Genomic DNA, 12,648 nt, shown 5'->3' on the forward strand with positions numbered 1-12,648 from the left:
CACCAGGCTCCCCCGTCCCTGGGATTCTCCAGGCAAGAACTTTACTGGAGTGGGTTGCCATTTCCTTATCCAATATTTAGTATCTAGTATCATATTATAATCTAAAATGGAAATAAGGTTATGTAATATATAATACATGTAACACTGAGCACTCAACCTGGCACTTATAAGTTCTCAATAATTATCAGTTTTAATTATTATTTTAGTCATCATTTCTATGGTACTATTTCTGATTTATATCAGTTAGTGTCTTCAATTAGTTTAACATGTCATTTATGCTATGTTTGATTTTTTAAAAAATACTTCCATTGCTTACAATTAAGTTTAAATTAGCCTTTAGGAACTTACCTCAATCTGATTTTTATTAAAATTTTGGATTGTTGTATTCAATCTAACACATGTATGAGGTTTTATGTTTGGCCTTTGCTATACAATGAATTCCTTTCCAAGAACATATTTAAAAAATTTAGCAAAAATATATTAACATATTATTATACAAAAAACTTACCTCTACTGATCATAAAATCTCAAACTAATTGTTCCCTGTCATGAGGTCTTTGGGTTTCACTTAATATTATATACAAACCCATTCATGCCTGTGTGTATGCACTTGATTAACATTCTACAGAAAACAATTTAAATACTTGGAGAAATGCTCCATCATATTTGATATTTTATGATTGCTTTTTAGTTAAAATTATTTTTTTAAAAAACAATGTTCTACTTTGATTTTGCCATATATAAACTGTATTTCAGTTGTATCACATTTAATATTCATTAGTTCCCACTAAGTGAGATGGTCTAATAGAGAGACAGGAGAGGAGAGACACATACCTTCTGTTGGCCAGAAAGTCGTGCATCCTTTAGTAGGGAGGTCAGGATACTCTCATAAAAGAGGCCTGCTATAGCTGGGTAATAAAAGGAGAAATTTAAAAACATAAATCCAGGACAAGAATAAGCAATGTCTGTGACTTTCACAGAGTGCCCTGTGAAGGCTCAGAGTGAAGCAAGAATGGAAAAAGTTGATTTGACATCAATGTGTCACTTCACGTTTGAACAGGAAATTCTCACACTTAGGCTATTTGAGGAGATACACCTCAAATACACCTCCAGAAAATAGGAGACTTTGGGCTGCATTTAAAAGCACCTCCAGAAAATAGGAGACTTTGGGCTGCATTTAAAAGCATACACCTCCAGAAAATAGGAGACTTTGGGCTGCATTTAAAAGCACAAATGGATCTCTAAGTGTGTTATTTATATTTTGCATTTATAAATGCCTCTGAAAAATTGTTATCATAGTCTATAAGATCTATAAGATCTGAGGAAGTGGAGGTTTAATCACCTATGCAGGTATCTTGTTTCCATTTTAGTCACATACACCACAAATATAGAATACCTCAAGTTTTACTTTTAAAACTAGATTGCTACATCTTGGCAGTGAATACACCTTTCTTTCACATCCATTGTTATTTCATTTCTATTGTCATAGAAAAAGTCCTAAAAATCATAATCCTATTTTCAACAGGTATTTAAGGATATTTGTCACTAATTATTCTGCAGAATTGCTACATTTCCGACAATACTGTATCTGGAACAAAGACAATCATTTTCAAAATACCATTTATTTCCTCTGCCCTAGTTTTTATATTTGGTTTTATTCTTATTAAATACAAAATTTAATCTTTGGACTTTCTCTGACAAAAATACTGCCCTTGAAAGAACAAAATCAGAACATTATACTAATAAAATATACCTCCATGACAAAGGTTGAATTATTAAATAAATAGTCATTGTGTCATTCATGAATTCATCCTCCAATTATGACTAGTTGGATTTTACTAGGAATATTTGATGTAACAACATAGATTCAAACACTACTATACAGTTCAAGAAAATATAATTTTTAAAATATCACCTAATCAAACAATGGCAAGGAGATGAAGAGAAGACTTAAACCACAAGATAAATAGAAAATTCAAATGAAAATGACAAGAAAGGACATGTAACAATGCTCATATAAGACAAAATAGTCTTTAAAGGAAAGTTCATAATGAAACATAAAGAAGAACATTGTATAATGATAAAGGGATCAATACATGAAGAAGATATTACACTTGCTAATATATGACCCCAATATATTAATGGCTTCCTAGGTAGTACTGGTCTAAAGAATCTGCCTATCAATGCAAGAGACACAAGAGACATGAATTCAATCCTTGGGTCTGGAATAGGAAATGACATTTCCCCTGGTATAGGAAATGACAACACCTAAATACATAGAACAAACACTAATGATATAAAAAGAGAAATTAAAGGGAATACAATAATAGTAGGAGATCTTAACACCCCATTGACATCACTGGACAGATCTCCCAGATATAAAATCAATAAAGTAACCAAGATTCTTAATGACACAATAGAACAGTTGAACTTAATTGATGTCTGCAGGACTTTTTGCATACAAAAACCCCAGAACACACATTCTTTTTAAGTGCACGTGAAACATTCTCAAGGATAGATCACATTCCAGGACACACAACCAGGCTCAAGAAATGTAATGGATAGAAATTATTTCAAACATCTTTTCTGACCACAACTGTATGTAACTAGAAATCAACCACAGAAAGAAAAAAAAAAAATTACATAGATACTACAAACATGATACTAAGAATCAATGGGTAAACGATGACATGAAAGAGAAAGTCAGAAAATACCTGGAGGATGTGAGAGTGATCTGGTTTTGACATCTGTCACCCCATTGATCTCTGGGGATGATTCAGCTGATCTGGCTGGCTATATGGGTGTCCCTTTCCTCCTTCATCATTCCATGTGTGTCTTTCTTGAAGCTGCACACTCAGTTGAAGAGGACAACCATCCCTGATAGAGGAGGACTGGTCTTCAGTCAAGGGTATCTAGTGGAACAGATCATTTTGATTCTGATGCTTTTAATGGGAAACTTTCAAAACCATTCAACATTTTAAGCTTTTCCATTATAGCTGCCATTTTTTATTGGAAGCCAATGTCTGTTTCTTCAGAAAATTTAAAGAGAACACAAAAAAGACATAGAAATCTGCCATTATTCAAATCAGTTAACCCAATATTGTATATATATATACTATATTGCATCAATCAGTTTGGCTATTCTTAGTATGTGCTTAAACATATAGGGTGATATTTATGTACAGTTTGAAATTTTTTTATTTTTATCTATAAATCATCAACTAATCTATTTTTAGAGTTTTTGGATTTAATTAACTATTTCATACCCTCATGAGTCTAAAGAGGCTTTGATTTTTCAAGTTTATGTTGGCTGCTAAAGTTCATGTTTGGTTTGATCTATGAGATGATGATAAAATTTGGCATTTTAGTTCTCTATGATTCTTGTCTGACACAGTGTGAAGTAAATGAGCTACTGAAACCAGCAGAAACTTTCTGAGTGGGAATATTGAATGTTATTTGATCATTGGCTATCTTTTTCTGAGCTTCCCTTGTGGCTCAGACGGTAAAATCATCTGCTTGCAATGCTGGAGACCCGGGTTCGATCCCTGGGCTGGGAAGATCCCCTGGAGAAGGAAACGGCAACCCACTCCAGTAGTCTTGCCTGGAGAATCCCACGGACAGAGGAACCTTGTAGTCTACAGTCCATGGGGCCGCAAAGAGTCAGACACGACTGAGCATTTGCTTGTCTTTTTCTGACATCATGTCTCTGAAGCCAGTCATAAATATCAACACAGACCTCCCACTCTAAAAGCAGAGGTGAAGGGCAAGCTGAGAGAGCTCGTCCCAGTGTGTTCTACTCAAGCTTATCCTCCAATTGGTGAAATCTCCAGGCACAGATACAGGTGTTATCTGGTAGTGTGGGTATGTAATTCTGCTGTCGCATTGAACAAAGAGGGATACAGGAGAACTTGCTATAGGTAAGCTGTGTAGAAATTTTGGAGGGCTCTGGATTGTTGCAGGAAATAATTTACCTTGGGGTACATGTTAATTATCTAATATTAATGTTAACTACAGATGAAGACAAGAAAGAATCAAAATGAAAGTTGGTCAAAATATATTATGCCGAATATAATCTTTATGTCTCCAGATGTTTTGGGAAATATTTAATTCAGTTTTTGATGTTAAATTTTGTGTGTGTGTGTGGGTGGTTTCTCAACAGCTATTGGTATTACCAGCCTGGTTAGCAATAAATTTTCCAGTGTTCAAATTCCCTCATCTTCGAGTTCAATGCAATATGAAAGTTTAAGTGGTTTGGTACTATGATTATCTATCAAAATAAATCCAGCTTTGCATTCATAAATTTGTTTTTTTGTGCATATAATACAAGTAGTCGATGGTGAATAAAGCTAAATGAAAATAGTTTGTCTGGAAGTTATTTTGTCTATTACAGGATTTACTCTATAATTTGGCATTTTATGAGGGAGGATATTTATTGAAAATTAAATGGTAGTATATTTATCCATTTTATCATTATTTAATGATTGTTCAAATCTAAATTTCTCAAATTACAAAGTAACTAAATGGTAAAATATTAAGACCTTTTAACCCAAGAATCAATACTAACCTATGAGAAACAAAGTTCTGCAATGTTTACAGGTCATAAAAATATTTTTCAGGAAAAATATGGGATTTTATTCTTTTATTTACTGGTACTTTCAATTTCCTCAGTAATTTATTTTGTATTGAAAGTGGAAGTGAGTGAAAGTGAAAGTTGCTTAGTCATGTCCGACTCTTTGGGATCCCATGGACTATACAGGCCACGGAATTCTCCAGGCCAGAACACTGGAGAATTCCCTTTTGCAGGAGATCTTCCCAACCCAGGGATCAAACGCAGGTCTCCTGCATTGCAGGCAGATTCTTTACCAGCTGAGCCACAAGGGAAGCACAAGAATACAGGAGTGGGTAGCCTATCCTTTCTCCATTGGATCTTCCCAACCCAGGAACTGAATCAGGGTCTCCTGCACTGCATGCGGATTCTTTACCAACTGAACTATGAGGGAAGCCCATAGTCATCCCATATTTGGTATTAGTCATCTGCAAATTCATCTAAAATTTTTAAAATATTTGTGTATTGAGACTATGAGATTCAGTGATATCAATTTTGTATTCATTTATTTAGAATATTCTCATAAATCAGAAATTAACATATATTCATAGTATATCACGTGAAAGATAGATGGGTGTCATTGACTCCACAGTCTTCACTGAACACTGACTGTGCACTTTGAAGTCTACTATGCTATGAAAAGGCATTGTGAGGTAAACAGACCCTTACTTCATTAACATATATTTGGGAGGACATATTTTGTTTGGTTTTGTTTTAGGAGCAAAAGCAAATATTTAAGAAAGACACATATGGAAAAAGACAGATACATATATTTTTTTCTTAAAAAAATTTTTTTAATTGGATTCCAGTTGATTTACAATGTGTGTTAGTTTCAGGTGTACAGCAAAGTGATTCAGTTATACACGTACCTGTATCTACTCTGTTTTTAGTTTCTTTTCCCATATGGGCCATTACAGAATATTGAGTAGAGTTCCCTGTGCTATACAGCAGATTCTCATTAATTATCTATTTTATATATAGTAAAGTGTATACGTCAATGCTAATCCCCCCAGTTTATCCCTCCCTCTTATCCTCTGTTATTGTTGTACAGTTGCTCAGTTGTGTCTGACTCTTTGAGACCCCATGGACTGCAGAACACCAGTTCTCCTAGTCCTTCACCATCTCCTAGAGCTTGCTTAAACTCATGCCCATCAAGTCAGCAATGCCATCCAATCATCTCAGCCTCTGACATCCCCTTCTTCTTCTGCCTTTAGTCTTTCTCAGCATCAGGGTCTTTTCAAATGAGGCAGTCATTTGGCATCAGGTGGCCAAAGTACTGGAGCTTCAGCTTCAACATCAGTCCTTCCAATGAACACCCAGGATTGATTTCCTTAGGAAGGACTGGTTGGATCTCCTTGCAGCCCAAGGGACTCTCAAGAGTCTTCTCCAACACCACAGTTCAAAAGCATCAATTCTTCGATGCTCAGCCTTCTTTATAGTTCAACTCCCACATCCATACATGACTACTGGAAAAACCATAATTTTGATATAGGGATCTCTGTCAGCAAGGCAATGTCTCTGCTTTTTAATTTGCTTCTATGTGATAACCATAAATTTGTTTGCTACATCTGTTGACTCTACTTCTCTATTGTAAAAAGTCATATAGATTGGAAAGAGAAAACAAAACTATGTTTATTTACAAAATGACATAATTGTCTGCATAGAAAATTCCAAACTATCTCCAAAATCCTCTAAAACTAATCAGTAAGTTAAACATGGTTTCAGATAGAACAGCATATCAAAATCAGTTATATTTCCATATACTAAAATTAAAGTATTAAAAATTGAGATAAACAAAAAGTACCATTTGCAATAGTATCAAAAACATTAAGTTGATAGTATAAATGTACCATTTATATGCTGAAAGCATGTGCACCATTTATACGCTGAAAATTATAAAACACTAGTGAGAAAAGTTGAAAAGGACAACTTGATAAATAAACTATGTTCCTAAACTGAAAATCTAAACATTATGATGATTCCTTTTCTCCCTTAATTGCTCTATGAATTTAAGTCAGTCAAAATCAGAAGCACACAACTAGGTTCTCTGTGACAACCTAGAGGGGAGGATGGGGTGGGGGGAAGGTTAAAAAGGAAGGGGACATATGTACACTTAAAGACTGATTCACATTGTTGTATGATAGAAACCAATAAAACATTGTAAAACAATTTTCCTTCTATTTTAAAAAGAAGTTAAAAAATCAGAAACATATTAAACTTTTATTTTGTAGACATTTACACACTGATTTTAATTTTTTTAATGCATTTTATTTTTTAGAACAATATATATTTACAGAAAAAGTTTCACGATAGTATAGTGTTCTGTATACTCTGCACTCAGTTCTTTTTCAATGAATTTTATATTAGTATTGCACATTAGTTATAATTAATAAACTAACATCAATATACTTTTAGTAACTAAATCCATAGTTTATTCATGCTTCCATAAATTTTTTTCCTATGTCCTCTTTATAATCCAGGATCCCACCAGGTTACCACATGACATACCAAATGTCATGTCTCCTTAGGCTCCCCTTGGCTATTACAGACTTTACTTGTGTTTGATGATCTTGATAGTTTTGAAAAGTACTGCTGCTGCTGCTGCTGCTGCTAAGTCACTTCAGTTGTGTTTGACTCTGTGTGACCCCATAGATGACTACACAGAACTTTGCATCCTAAGGTCCCTAAGAAGCACAGATAGTTTCTCATTCTACCAACCTGTGCTCAAAACTGGTGTGATCTGGGATCTACATTTGAAAGAGGCAGAAGTGGAGGGTCCACAATGTATCTCCATCAAGCTAGAATATAGGTGCAGCCCATAAAAAAGCATTCTGAAATGAGAGATACACAGACTGGACTTCCAAGGGTCTGAGTTTTTATAAGGAAAAGTTGTTGTGTGTGTCCTTGGTTGATGTTTCACTAGGTAGCAAGACAAGCTATCTACTTCTCACAAATGAAGTGCATGAATCTGGAACAGCCAGAAGCAGACATCTTTGCTGCTTTAATATATGCACAGTTTCCTTCGTTTGATTCATTCCAATCACTTAAAATAAAAGCATATAAATAATGCAAAATAGACATTCACTAATGCAAACATAAGAAACATTGGTCTAAAGTTAAGGGTTTTTTTTTTCTTTCCTTATAAGAAACTATCCCTTCCTAAAGCGTACTTTATGAGGATTATAACAATCAAGTTGAAAATCCTCCCTTTCTATATATACTCAATTTTCTGAACTTAAATTCTTTGTATGTGTGTGTCTGTAAGTACATGCAATGCCCATGTGTGTGCTCAGTCACTAAGTCATGTCCGATTCTTTACAATCCCATGGACTGTAGCCTCCCAGCCTCCTCTGTTCATGGGATTTCCCAGGCAACAATGTTGCAGTGGGTTGCCATTCCCCAGGAGATGTTCCTGACCCAAGGCTCAAACCTGTGTCTCATGCATTGCCAGTGGATTCTTTACCACTGAGCCACCTGTGTATGTCCATATATGTATGTATATTTGTCTATATATTGAATGTGTGCCTTTTTCTATATATTTTTTGAAACATAAGCTAGAATATGGAACTTATTAATTACTATCTATTCTAGAGACTTAGAATTTGAGAAAAGCATTGATTTATCTTCCCATGTTCATTGATTTCTGGTTCCTTTACGAGATAATCCAATCTAATAGAAATAGGACAGTTGGCTTTGAATGAAGTTGGCTTTGAATAAAAAAAGATATATTCTATGAGAAAAATGTCTTTTTATAATTCTGAAATGAAATAATAATTTTTCAATATTTTTATTATTTTGAATAACAAAATGTATAAAGATCAACTTCATCCTGATTCTGTTCAAATGATAACAGAATCTTAGTTATATTTATTAAATCAGATCAGATCAGATCAGTTGCTCAGTTGTGTCCGACTATTTGCAACCCCGTGAATCGCAGCACGCCAGGCCTCCCTGTCCATCACCAACTCCCGAAGTTCACTCAAACTCACGTCCATCGAGTCAGTGATGCCATCCAGCCATCTCATCCTCTGTCATACCCTTCTCCTCTTGCCCCCAATCCCTCCCAGCATCAGAGTCTTTTCTAATGAGTCAACTCTTCGCATGAGGTGGCCAAAGTACTGGAGTTTCAGCTTTAGCATCATTCCTTCCAAAGAAATCCCAGGGCTGATCTCCTTCAGAATGGGCGGGTTGGGTCTCTTTGCAGTCCAAGGGACTCTCAAGAGTCTTCTCCAACACCCACAGTTCAAAAGCATCAATTCTTCAGTGCTCAGCCTTCTTCACAGTCCAACTCTCACATCCATACATGACCACTGGAAAAACCATAGCCTTGACTAGACGAACCTTTGTTGGAAAAGTAATGTCTCTGCTTTTGAATATGCTGTCTAGGTTGGTCATAACTTTCCTTCCAAGGAGTAAGCGTCTTTTAATTTCATGGCTGCAGTCACCATCTGCAGTGATTTTGGAGCCCAGAAAAATAAAGTCTGACACTGTTTCCACTGTTTCCCCATCTATTTCCCATGAAGTGATGGGACCAGATGCCATGGTCTTCGTTCAATGATCTTCGTTTTCTGAATGTTGAGCTTTAAGGCAACTTTTTCACTCTCCAATTTCACTTTCCTCAAGAGGCTTTTGAGTTCCTCTTCACTTTCTGCCATAAGGGAGGTGTCATCTGCATATCTGAGGTTATTGATATTTCTCCCGGCAATCTTGATTCCAGCTTGTGCTTCTTCCAGCCCAGCGTTTCTCATGATGTACTCTGCATATAAGTTAAATAAGCAGGGTGACAATATACAGCCTTGACATACTCCTTTTCCTATTTGGAACCAGTCTGTTGTTTCATGTTTAGTTCTAACTGTTGCTTCCTGACCTGCATACAGATTTCTCAAGAGGCAGATCAGGTGGTCTAGTATTCCCATCTCTTTCAGAATTTTCCACAGTTGACTATGATCCACACAGTCAAAGGCTTTGGCATAGTCAATAAAGCAGAAATAGATGTTTTCTGGAACTCTCTTGCTTTTTCCATGATCCAGAGGATGTTGGCAATTAGATCTCTGGTTCCTCTGCCTTTTCTAAAACCAGACTGAACATCAGGAAGTTCATGGTTCACATATTGCTGAAGCCTGGCTTGGAGAATTTTGAGCATTACTTTACTAGCATGTGAGATGAGTGCAATTGTGCAGTAGTTTGAGCATTCTTTGGCATTGCCTTTCTTTGGGATTGGAATGAAAACTGACCTTTACCAGTCCTGTGGCCACTGCTGAGTTTTCCAAATTTGCTGGCATATTGAGTGCAGCACTTTCACAGCATCATCTTTCAGGATTTGAAATAGCTAAACTGGAATTCCATCACCTCCACTAGCTTTGTTCGTAGTGATGCTTTCTAAGGCCCACTTGACTTCACATTCCAGGATGTCTGCTCTAGGTCAGTGATCACACCATCGTGATTATCTGGGTTGTGAAGATCTTTTTTGTACAGTTCTTCTGGGTATTCTTGCCACCTCTTCTTAATATCTTCTGCTTCTGTTAGGTCCATACCATTTCTGTCCTCTGTCGAGCTCATCTTTGCATGAAATGTTCCTTTGGTATCTCTGATTTTCTTGAAGAGATCCCTAGTCTTTCCCATTCTGTTGTTTTCCTCTATTTTTTTTGCTTTGATCGCTGAGGAAGGCTTTCTTATCTTTTCTTGCTTTCTTTGGAACTCTGCATTCAGATGCTTATATCTTTCCTTTTCTCCTTTGCTTTTTGCTTCTCTTCTTTTCACAGCTATTTGTAAGGTCTCCCCAGTCAGCCATTTTGCTTTTTTGCATTTCTTTTCTATGGGGATGGTCTTGATCCCTGTCTCCTGTACAATGTCACGAACCTCATTCCATAGTTCATCAGGCACTCTATCTATCAGATCTAGGCCCTTAAATCTATTTCTCACTTCCACTGTATAATCATAAGGGATTTGATTTAGGTCATACCTGAGTGGTCTAGGGGTTTTCCCTACTTTCTTCAATTTCAGTCTGAATTTGGCAATAAGGAGTTCATGGTCTGAGCCACAGTCAGCTCCTGGTCTTGTTTTTGTTGACTGTATAGAGCTTCTCCATCTTGGTTGCAAAGAATATAATCAATCTGATTTCGGTGTTGACCATCTGGTGATGTCCATGTGTAGAGTCTTCTCTTGTGTTGTTGGAAGAGAGTGTTTGCTATGACCAGTGCGTTCTCTTGGCAAAACTCTATTAGTCTTTGCCCTGCTTCATTCCGTATTCCAAGGCCAAATTTGCCTGTTACTCCAGGTGTTTCTTGACTTCCTACTTTTGCATTCCAGTCCCCTATAATGAAATGGACATCTTTTTTGGGTGTTAGTTCTAAAAGGTCTTGTAGGTCTTCATAGAAGTGTTCAACTTCAGCTTCTTAAGCATTACTGGTTGGGGCATAGACTTGGATTACTGTGATATTGAATGGTTTGCCTTGGATATAAACAGAGATCATTCTGTCGTCTTTGAGATTGCATCCAGTTACTGCATTTTGGACTCTTTTGTTGACCACGATGGCTACTCCATTTCTTCTGAGGGATTCCTGCCCGCAGTAGCAGATACAATGGTCATCTGAGTAAAATTCACCCATTCCAGTCCATTTCAGTTCGCTGATTCCTAGAATGTTGACATTCACTCTTGCCATCTCTTGTTTGACCACTTCCAATTTGCCTTGATTCATGGACCTGACATTCCAGGTTCCTATGCAATATTGCTCTTTACAGCATCATAGTGGCATAAATGAGACATAAAATAACACACTCGTAGCTTACCTATCTTTTTTTTTTTTAAGACTTTTTGAATGTGTATCATTTTTTAAAGCTTTTATTGACTGTGTTGCAATATTGCTTTTGTTTTATGCTTTGGATTTTTAGCCGAAAGTCATGTGGGCTCTTAGCTTCCTGACCATGGATCATACCTATACCTCGTGTGTTGGAAGGCAAAGTCTTAACCGTTGGACTACTAGGGAAGTCCTGTACCTATCTTATTTAATCTTCAGACTAAAGTATCTTAATTACTTTCAAAACTGATTCTTGTAGCTCAAGAACAAATTCTGAGCAAAATTGGTTTGTATTTTGAGGTCCAGGTATTATAGATGTGAGGATTTACCAATGTCATTTAAATTTTTGTTTCACAATTACTGTGCTTATTTTTTGTGAAGTGAGCATCTTGAAGAAGTAGTCCTTATTCTAACAGATGAGATGTTTATACAGGTATGTGGAAATAACTTGACAAGTACAAATGTAACTGATGTTCATCTTGTAACTTAATTTTTACAACATGTATGTACATACATTGGGGCTTCCTTGGTGGCTCAGGGGTAAAGAAGGTAAAGAACCTGCTTGCTAATGAAGGAGATGAGGGTTTGATCCCTAGTCTGAGAAGATTCCCTGGAGAAGGAAATGGCCACCCATTCCAGTATTCTTTCCTGGGAAATCCCATGGACAGAGGAGACTGGCAGGCTACAGTCCATGGGTTCACAAAAGGGTCAGACATGACTGAGCAACTAAATGACAAGAACAACAACGATGCAAATATACTATCTAATGTGATCCTCTTAAAATAGGTTGGAAAGAAAATATAACCAGTTTTATTACACACAAAGTAATGTGTGAAAGGGAGTGAAATAAAGGGTTCTTACTATAAATTCTGTTTCCCTATTCTGCTTTAATTTTCACCCTTAGTTTTTATTTTCTTGTTTCTTCTACCATAGAGAAGATGGCAAAAACTTAGTTCCTCTACCCAGAAAAGAACTACATATATATTCATAAAATTTGGTATTCAATTTCATGGTTCACATAGATGCTCTTATTTTTGACGACAATACCGTGCATGAAGGGTTAGGGCTTCATGACTCTAAAACTAATTCCTCTGTCCATGGAATTCTCAGTCAAGAATATTGGAGCAGGTTGCCATTCCCTTCTTCAGGGGATCTTTTTGATCCAGGGATCAAACCCAGATCTTCTGTACGGCAGGCAGATTCTTTACCATCCGAACCACCAGGGAACCCCTTGGAGTTAAAAAG

The sequence above is a fragment of the Bos javanicus genome, chromosome 5, assembly GCF_032452875.1.
Source record: "Bos javanicus breed banteng chromosome 5, ARS-OSU_banteng_1.0, whole genome shotgun sequence".
NCBI classification, from domain to species: domain Eukaryota; kingdom Metazoa; phylum Chordata; class Mammalia; order Artiodactyla; family Bovidae; genus Bos; species Bos javanicus.